A 10,957-nucleotide genomic window follows, 5' to 3' on the forward strand; every position below is an offset into this window, starting at 1 on the left:
AAAGCCAACGTTTCTGGAAGCTTTTCTGCGTCTTCCCCATTTTCTGGAAGTGGCCAGGTCAAATATTGCACTGTGAGGCACAGTTTCTTTGGCCTTGAAATCTGCCTTGCATCTGAGTAAGGTTCAAGTCAGCCTGCAGTCGCAGAGAACCGATGGTAGCAATGTTCCTCTTAATCTGCGATCGCATAGCAGATTAATGTAAATTCAAATGAAGGCAGGAGATGGTATGCAGGCAGGGGGTGGTATGCAGGCAGGAGATGGTCTGCAGGCAGAAGATGGTATACAGGCAGGCGGTGGAATGCAGGCAGGGGGTGGAATGCGGGCAGGGGGTGCAGGCAGGGGGTGGTATGCAAGCAGGAGGTGGTATGCAGGCAGGAGTCGGTATGCAGGCAGGAGTCGATATGCAGGCAGGAGGTGGTATGCAGGCAGGAGGCAGTATGCAGGCAGGAGGTGGTATGCAAGCAGGAGGCGGTATACAGGCAGGAGGCGGTATACAGGCAGGAGGCGGTATACAGGCAGGGGGTGATATGCACCTCCTACTGCATTTGCATTGTAAAGGATCACCTAGGATGAGCTGCTGTGAGCAACGTATCCTATGCAAACCAAGCTGTATCGGGCCATAAGTACCATCTGACATTTATTAACAAGAATGCATAGGAGGTCCCCAATAGCGGGAAGTGAAATGTGGGGAAGGATGCAATCATATGCTAGTTGGTATCCTTGGCTTCCCGATTGCATTGACGCTGAAACAAATAAGCACAAAATCTTACAATGATAGCTAGTCAGACACACAATATGGATGTGTTCCAAATTGCCCACTAACGAGAATAATACAAAGATTAACAATACCACTCACTCAGCCATGAAGGAATTTAAACCAAGCAATGCCTACTGCCTTTTTTGTGACCTGACTTAGCAACACGGTGTTATAATGTCAGTTAATGGGCTAACATCTCAAGAAGAAAGATGTAACTCTCTCATGTTTGCATTATGTTGTAAACAGAATAATTTTAACATTGCTTTGCAATCACAAAGGAAAGATCATTCATGAAAGTATACATGAATGGTGTCACAAAGGATAGCAATGTGCTAAGGCCAAAGCGTTGTCCTTGAATCATTGTGTGAGATATGACAAATAGAGAGGTGTAAGGTGTAAACATTAGCCTCCTCCTAAATAGAAGAATAATTATTTATTCCTTTGTACATAGTTAAACCTATTTTAGAGCTAAATAATTCTGCTTGAGACCATTGTATTAAAAGCCTCCTCGTCTATTAATGGCCTTACTGGCATCTGTAGTCCTCAACCTTTATTATTTTTGGGATCAAACTAGGTAGAACTAAGTACATACGGTCACAAGAACCCTCCACGATGGAATGTTAAGTGAAATATGTAGCATTACCAGATGCATGAATGTCTTAGAATTATAATGAAAACCTATTTAGATTTCTTAGGTAACAGTAATATTCTAAGTATCTGTTGTATGCTACCATTAGAGTACTTTTTATACAATATAAGAACATTTTTCATAGGTCTTGAGTTAAAAACACCTGAGTCCAGTATCCCTGTACTTTGTTTTTGTGCATTACTAGACTAGTTATTTTCTTTTTGGAAATAACCTTTGAAAATGTATTGGAGCAAATATATGAAATGTAGCAGACGTCTAATGCTCTGTGTATTACTGCATATGAAAGCAGTGAATCCATTAATCAAGAAACTAATACCCTCAGAAGATCAGCTAACACCCATACAAGTATCTGCATCATCACATTTGGGCAGGGAAGATAACTAATACCCTCAGAAGATCAGCTAACACCCATACAAGTATCTGCATCATCACATTTGGGCAGGGAAGATAACTAATACCCTCAGAAGATCAGCTAACACCCATACAAGTATCTGCATCATCACATTTGGGCAGGGAAGATAACTAATACCCTCAGAAGATCAGCTAACACCCATACAAGTATCTGCATCATCACATTTGGGCAGGGAAGATAACTAATGCCCTCAGAAGATCAGCTAACACCCATACAAGTATCTGCATCATCACATTTGGGCAGGGAAGATAACTAATACCCTCAGAAGATCAGCTAACACCCATACAAGTATCTGCATCATCACATTTGGGCAGGGAAGATAACTAATGCCCTCAGAAGATCAGCTAACACCCATACAAGTATCTGCATCATCACATTTGGGCAGGGAAGATAACTAATACCCTCAGAAGATCAGCTAACACCCATACAAGTATCTGCATCATCACATTTGGGCAGGGAAGATAACTAATACCCTCAGAAGATCAGCTAACACCCATACAAGTATCTGCATCATCACATTTGGGCAGGGAAGATAACTAATACCCTCAGAAGATCAGCTAACACCCATACAAGTATCTGCATCATCACATTTGGGCAGGGAAGATAACTACACCGCATGCACGCAGCAGTTACACATGGCAGGTGTTAACATACATAATGACCTCTTAAGCTGGGTATATACATACAGTATGTTGTCCGATCTGGCGGATCAGACCTACATATCACTCATAACAGCAAATATCAGTCAATGTGTCGATTTACCTGAATCAGGTTTGCTGTGCTGTCTTCTTTGTGGTGGCAAACAGTGCCACCACACAGAACACATGGCATTGTAAGTGGCAGCATTGTTGCCTTATGGGTCTGATGGTATAGATGCATAATGACATATTGCTTATTTTTGCATACAGGTATGAGAGTTGACACATGTCGACTACTGTTAAATGTGACAAGAACTGTGTTAACAGGATAAAGTCAGTTATGTGATAAGGGTGTACATGTAGCAAAATCATGCAGGGCAAAATAACGCACATGGGAAGAATCATATATAATAGTTTTTTAATGTTACTTTTCAAAACAATGTTTGCCCTCCATGTGCGGCCTGCAATGACTGAATGTGTTAATACATTTCTCTTAGTAGAGGAATGGGATACTTCAAGTAAATTGACCAGAGGAGTGGGTTAGTATGGTCACCCCCAGTATCAATGCCACCCTGAAGCGTGGCGAGCGGCAGCGGAACGTGTACTCTGACCCCACTATCCACGTCGGCGTGGAGTTGATTTCATGTAGTGTGGCGAGCGCAGCAAGCCACCGAACCCGAAGCGTGGCGAGCGGACGCGCAATACATGTAAAGTAATCTGCATCTCCTCGCCACGCTTTGGGGTCGGTGGCTTGCTGCGCTCGCCACACTACATGAAATCAACTCCACGCCGAAGTGGATAGTGGGGGTATGAAAAGGTCGGAGGACGCGTTCCGCCGCCCCTCACGGGTCTCGCTGTGCTCACCCCCCTTGGGGTGGCGTGGATAGTGCTGGTGTTCACATTCACACCTGCAAATTCATTCAGCTGACACAGTAATGATGACATGTGTTAACTAATAACTAATTTACTTAAATAATTTGATTAATGTAGCATAAATAATTAAGAACATTTATTAATAATTCAAATTTAACAACTTTAAAATCAAAAACAGTAATGATTAAAGAACAAGAATAATAAAAAGAACAAGAATAATAAATGAAAACATGATTAATCGTCCTTTGGGAGGAGCTTCAGGGCCTCAATTATATGGAGGAAAGGGTCCTCAGCTCCCAAAGTTTTGCGCCACATGAACTCCGTTAGGTATGACTGGAGCTAATGACGCGCAGTGCCTCTTTGGCTCTTATTCCGCCACTTGCATGCGCCCCAAAGTCTTTCCACGTTTTGGATGTGAATCCCTGTAGCCGGATCAATAAAATTGAACCAGTGGTTCCCCGTGAAATGATGATATCCAGCCAGTTCAAGTTGGACGGTAGAATATGCCCTCCAGCAGTCTGTATATATTGTCCTGGCCGGCTCTATATTCTGCTGGATGGAGTCCATTAACGTTGTGACATCACGCCTGGGCACCATTTGCAGGAAGCACTGGCCTGTCTCCTGGCATATCCCTCTGAATATCCACTGCTGTGGAAGAATGCGGCCAGCATTGTTTTTCCTTTACCCAAAAAGAGTCTCATCCAGTTCGACGATGTGGCCAGGTCCACCAATCCTCCGCTGGGGCTGCCCCATTATATCCATGGCGCATGCCTCACGCATCCAGCGGTTATACAGGACAGCCATCTTCTTGGATATGTCCAGCTGCTGGCTGCAATATTCGATAGACTTCTGCTCCTGGGCCCATGAATAAATGAACCGCAGCATGGTGACAAATGACAAGCGGCAGCCTGGAAACCAGTGTGCCGCTCTCAGGCTCACCTTCAGCTGACACACTTTCACATGGCAGCGCCACATCGACTCCTTTAAAGAACGGCGCATGGCGTGCCCAATTGCGCAATTCTGTGCCACCGGAAGCAGATCATGAGCTTGGAAAAAGGCACCAACCTCCTCCTCCGTCTGCAGCAGCGAGAACACATTAATAAATCCAGCCATCTCGATAATATTAATAAAACAGCAAATAATCTCCAAAAATCACCACCAGCTCTGAGGTATGCTTCTTCTCACGACAGAATATCACCTGTGATTTCTGAGAGGATCTGACAGGGGGCAGGAATGACAGGGAGTGGGAACGGGAAAAATCGCATCGCATGCTACTACTATACGTGATGCGAATTCACGACGTTTGCGTACGTAATAAATCTGGGCGCCCTGCTAGGAAACAAGTACCATTATTTGTATACGATTTTTGACCATTTAATCGTTTAATTTTTTTTTTATAACCTAAATGATCTGTAAATAAAGTTCACTACTAAAGTAATGAATTATTCACAACCCCCTGTTGTCCTCTTCATACCCTCTACCTACATATTGTTTTTTCTGAAATCACTCTATGTATATGTATTTTATTGAATTGTATTATTTGTATTCTAATTTACAGTGCACATCAGTCGTGCTAAATCCAATGCTTTTAAAGCCCCTGATGAAGTCAACTCTTTGATGAAACGCGTTGGGCCTGTGACTCCATTGGAAAGACCAAAACTCTGAAGGATCTTAAAATTTAAACATTTTATTGTTTTCATTATATTGCCCATGAGGCGTCCTTTTATTAATTTTTGATTTAATTGTGTGTAATTACTCATAGCGCACTCTGAATTCTTTCTTTCTATCTCTAATACTCTTTTGGGTCCTATCTAACAGGGGATCCTCAGAGGTGCTGCTATTCATACGGTGTGCGCAGTTTGAGTTTTTTTGTGTTGACATATATACATATATACACAGTTTGGAGCCTTATGTGTCCTGCCTACTTTCCTGCGACCGTATAGAATGGACTCACCCCTAAGGAGGTAACCCAGATTTGGGACACCGGAGTGCCGAGGAAAATATTGTGTGTGTATATATATATATATATATATATATATATATATATATCTTGAAAACAGTTAATAAACTGAAACGTCCTCAGATGGAGTAGTCATCGACTTTATTTGACCTGTTTCGTTAGTCTGAGTGCCGCACCTCTACCTTGGCTATATATATATAGACAGTCCACTGACGAAGTCCATAACGAAACGCGTTTGGGCCTGCCTCACCAGACGCTAACTGCAACCAGACGCCGGCCAGGAGAGGGAGAGCCGCTGCCCTGCTGTAAGGTCCTGAAAACAGAGACGCACGGACCAGCGTGGCCCCCCAGCTCTTAATACTCCAGAGGAGACTGACGGTGAGTTGCTAACTATTGGAATTGTTGGGTACGAGTACCTGTCTACCTTTGTCCTTTTTAAGTGGCGATTTTGCCTTTTAATAAAAACGTTGATGCACTAAGAAGCGCTTCCTTCTATACTTTTTCTACACATATATATATATATAGTCAGTCTCTGAGAAAGGTTCTGTTGAACTGAAACGGATTCGTCGACTGTGACTGTGTTCTCCCTACACTACTAGGATGGGTGATTATGTTTGTGACCCCCGCTAATGTTAAAGGCATGCTAATGCCGATTGATAAGCTGCAAAAAGTTTGACGCTCAGTTGCCACTGGAATAAATTGTCCGTTTGTTGGGACTTTAAAAATCAAATAAGGAGTGCTGCTTCTTTATATCTTTTGATATACAGTTTTCTATATATATATATATATATATATATATATATATATATATATCCTGAGACTGGCACACCCAATAACTGCTGCAACATCTACAAGGAAAAATACAAACAAACCAACCAGTGAAATATACATGCATAATATAAACAGCAACATACAAAGTCATTATACAGTACAAATAAGAAACAAAATAGAGAACAGTACATCTTAATAAGACATTAAAGAGGTTAATAAACAGTATATAGATCAAATATATAGGATGCAAAGAGGTGTGCTCATTGAAAGCAACTATATGAATCTGATCATTTAAACCTCTAGGATGTAACACATCCAATCTTGCGATCCAGCGATTTTCACACAGTATTAGCTTAAGACCTCTATTGCCACCTAAGTGAGCATGGCACAGTATCAATCATCCAATATCTTAAGGTGAGCATGGCACAGTATCAATCATTCAATTGATTTAAGGTGTTGAGGGGATGTCTTGCTGCCACAAAATGCCTTGCTACAGGCTGATCACTGCTGCCTGCAGCGATGGCGTTACGGATGGCAGAGCGATGCGCTGCTATCCGTTCTTTACATTTTCTTTCTGTTTTTCCGATGTACACCATACAACATGGGCATATGATCTGGAATACAGTGAAAGTGGAATCACAGTTGAAACGGTGTCTTATGGTATAAGTTTGCCCTGTATGCGGGTGCTGAAAAGTGTCACCTGCCAATAAAAACTGGCAGGTGACGCAGCCACATCGAACACAACCCAACCGTTTTGGTGGAAAAAAGGAAGAAGAATGTGGTGTTTTTTTGGGTTTTAAACTGGCTATATCGGTTTTGACCAACCATGATCTCAAGTTTCTCCCTCTAGAGTAGCATGGCATCAACTTGGCATTGGACAGATCCATCCCTGCGTCTGTGGTAATCATGGGCCAATGCTTTTGAGAAATAGACTGTATGTTAGGGGAAGAGGTATTATACCGATTCACCCAGGGCATAACTGACACAGTCTGGGGAGCTGGAGATTTAGGAACTAAAAGGTTGTTAAAAACTTTGGTTTTTGCATTCTGAAGTATGGTATCGGAACAGCCTCTTTCTTTGAGTTTGACAATGAGGCTGTCTATTTGCAAAGTGGCAGCTTCAATATTATTGTTGATATGCATGATGCATATCATTTGTGAGATGGGTAAGCCCCTAATCAGAGCTTTAGGATGACAACTGTTGGCTTGGAGCAACTAATTTCTGTCTGTTGGTTTGGTATATACAGTGGTATCTATGATACCTTCTTTGACAAAAATTTGACCGTTTAGGAAATTCATGCTTGTTTGACTCATCGAGCAGGTGAAGGAAATAGGACCTTCCTTGGCATGATAGTCAAAAATAATTTGTTCAAATAATTCTTTGGGTCCCTTCCACACCACAAACAGGTCGTCTATGTAACGACTATTTGACAGCATGTTAGATGCCATAACAATGTTATTCAAAAACAGTTTTTCTATAGCAAACATCACAATGTTAGCATAACACGGGCTGCGCTAGATCCCATTGCGCAGCCCCGTGTTTGCAGAACAGAGATAAAAAACTTATTAAACAGAATAAGTCTGAAGATTTTAATGATGACTTCCACCTGCTGTGCTGTGAAGATGTTTTTCTTTCCACCGCTATTAGTCCATATTCATATATATATATAGAGACAGCTGTCGGGACAGCTGCTGTTTGTTTCTGATGTACCTGAAATAAACCTTTGTTTTGCTTCACTACAACATTGAGTGCTGGTCTGAACTCCTTCACCCTGGGGGGGTAAGTGTATTTATATATATATACTCAAGGTGTCAGCCTGGCACTCCCGGGGTGCTGGTACATCTGCCGTGGGTGCCTTCTGGCAGGGGGAAATGCAGGTCTCGGCTAAGTAACAATCAGCGGCACTCCAACGGACTTCAAAGCAGCAAACTTTTATTGCACAATAGTGACCAAGTCACTATTGTGCAATAAAAGTTTGCTGCTTTGAAGTCCGTTGGAGTGCCGCTGATTGTTACTTAGCCGAGACCTATATATATATATATATATATATATATATATATATATTAGTCAAGGTAGAGGTGCGGCACTCAGACTAACAAAACAGGTCGAATAAAAGAGATGACTACTCCATCTGGCGCCGTTTCAGTTTTTTTAACTGTTTTCAAGCCACTCTTTGCACTCTTTTGCTGGAGGGAGTGTGCATATATATCGTCCGATGCTCTCAGTGCTGGCGATACATGGTCGGCAGTGAAGCCCAAAGTCTGCAGACGCTGCTGGAAGGTAAGTATATCTGCGGCTTCTATTTTCCCTCTTTTCTGTGCCAGGCATATACCAACCTCCCTGCCATTTTACACCTTATACTAAACCCTTTACATTTTCCCTATGCCAGCACCCTGCCTTTTCCAGGCATATATAATTAGTTGAAAGTATTTACATAAATAGAGACACACCCATGAGCAGACCACCCAACCACAACACTGGTCACGCCCCCCACATTATTTGGTGCTGACCACAACCCCTATTATTGCGCATAATAGGCCCTTGATCATTTTCGGCTCCAGGCCCATTTAGACCTTAATCTGGCTCTGGCTGTCTGGACATCAGGCATTGGTGGGTAACAACCGCTATTTGATTACTATATTGCGACTACGTCGATGGATTTGTTAAAATCAGCATTATTGCACGCACTTGCTATATAGTCCCACTGGAGACTTATTATTGTTGGGACGGTACTTGTTTCCTAGCACGGCGCCCACTACGCCATTTGCGTAGTGGGCTATTCAGGGTAGTGAAATCGCATTGCATGCCATTATTGTATGGCATGCGATGCGTTTTGCGTTTTACCATCCTATCTTTTTAATGGTCAAAGTCAGTGAATACATTAAAAAAGATAAATAAAAAAAAAATCACATCCCATCGCATGTGATACGATTTCCTTACGGTGCCGTACGTAGAAAATCTGGGTGCCGTGCTAGGAAACAAGTACCGTTGGGACATTTAAGGACTGCATCTTACCCTTTAGCACTTTCAACTGCTCCAATATACCAAGAAAAGCGAAGATGCACTTGTTTAACAATCAAGATTAATTTCAATTACTATCTTACAGAAAGATTTTTCGTTACTTGTTTAGTTTCACGGCGGCACTGTGTTGCACTTCTTCCAGGTGCGCTGAGAATACCGTTAGCTACGCTGACAGCGCAGCCCCCACTATCGACATCAGCCCAAAGCGTGGTGCAGCCCCCACTGTCCACGTCACGTAAGCGGGTGCTTGGGGTAAAAAACACTGAAAACCGAGCAAAAACCACTATTGTCAATGCCGGTTAGTGGCAAAATCCGGTATGTAGAATCGTCGGGACCGGGTCACGGCAAAACGAACGCTAAATAGCGGCAAATAGCTAAAACGAGTGGTACGAACATGGCGTAATCTCCGCTTAGGCGCGAACCCAGAAGTAGTGTATGCAGAGCGGGCCGCCATGAAACTATGCAATGTATGCGATTTGGGCCAAAATGGCATTTGTTTGTAATTTGATTTGATCCATGGCGCAGCCCCTCAAGCAGGTCTGACCTCTGCTTCAGACCCCCTCCTGGCCTCAGGGAATGGTATCGCATGCCATACATCACATGCAAAAGGACTGCATGGGATGGGATACATTGCATGTGATCCTGTTCCGGCCGGTCTTAAGGGGGATCGGATGGCCATACAATGCTGCAAAAAGTTACAGTAGTGTATGGCCACCATTACTGTTATATACAGTATGACTATATTCTTTTACATTTTTGCATGCATCTATTGTATGATGTTTTATTTGCTGTTGTTAAGCATGCTAAAACCTGAATAATAGTATTAATAATAATAATAATAATAATAATAATAAATATATAAAAAAATATATATTTTTTACTTTTCTGCCCCTCCCACTTATATTTTTTGTCCTGTGTTCTAAGGGGTTGGCCAGCTCTCCTGTGGTGAGTGGTTTTAGTTTCCCAACTCCAGGTGTACACACTCTATCCTCCAGAACCATTGTCTCTACCTCTGAGTGGTTAAAGAAATATGCTTGGAAAATTCTATACTATTATTATTATTATTATTATTATTATTATTATTATTATTATTATTTCAGGGCCAGATTAACAATGGGGCAGATGTGTACTGTTATATAATTAGGGAGACATTGGGGTGTATAGTGGCAATGGCCTCAACTCCCCCACTTTCCATATAAGCCCTTTAGCTCCAGGCCCATTAGGCCCTTAATCCGGCGATTCCTCTAAGGTTAGGTCTAAATTGTAGTGGAGTAAAGGACCTCCTGACGTCACAGGGGAGGAGAGGGGGTGTTAGGTGTTTACCTGCTCCTACTCATCTATTTGTGTGGGGATTTGCACGGTGGAGGGATGGGTGTTAGGTGTTTACCTGCTCCCTAGGCAGCAAAAATACGCTGCCTAGCAAACAGGTCTGAATGAGGCCCTTTGTTAAGTGCTGCCTTTCCAACTGACTCACTTGCAGGAGGTGTGGTTCCCCTGTATGAATTTTGAACTGTGCTGGAGCCCCACCTATGCAGCCTCCACCATACCTCCCAACTGTCCCGCTAAGCGCGAGAACGTCACGGTTTTTGGGGACATTCCCGCGTCCCTCCCACGGCCGGCAGTGTCCCACTGCGGGGGGGGGGGGCAGTTGGGAGTCCCCCCCCCCCCCCAATCTGACAGAATAGACGCTGTGCGCATGCGCACAGCATCTATTCGCGACAGAAAATGGAGGCATGGCTAATTTGCATAAACCACACCCTTATTTACATACACCCCACCCCCTTTCACAAAGTTGGGAGGTATGGCCTCCACTGGTTATGTCTACTGTAATCCTGAAGCTGTTCAAATGTAAAACAAATGAGTATTTTGTAAGCAT

This window comes from Crinia signifera, chromosome 12 (assembly GCF_055691185.1).
Source record: "Crinia signifera chromosome 12, ASM5569118v1, whole genome shotgun sequence".
NCBI classification, from domain to species: Eukaryota; Metazoa; Chordata; class Amphibia; order Anura; family Myobatrachidae; genus Crinia; species Crinia signifera.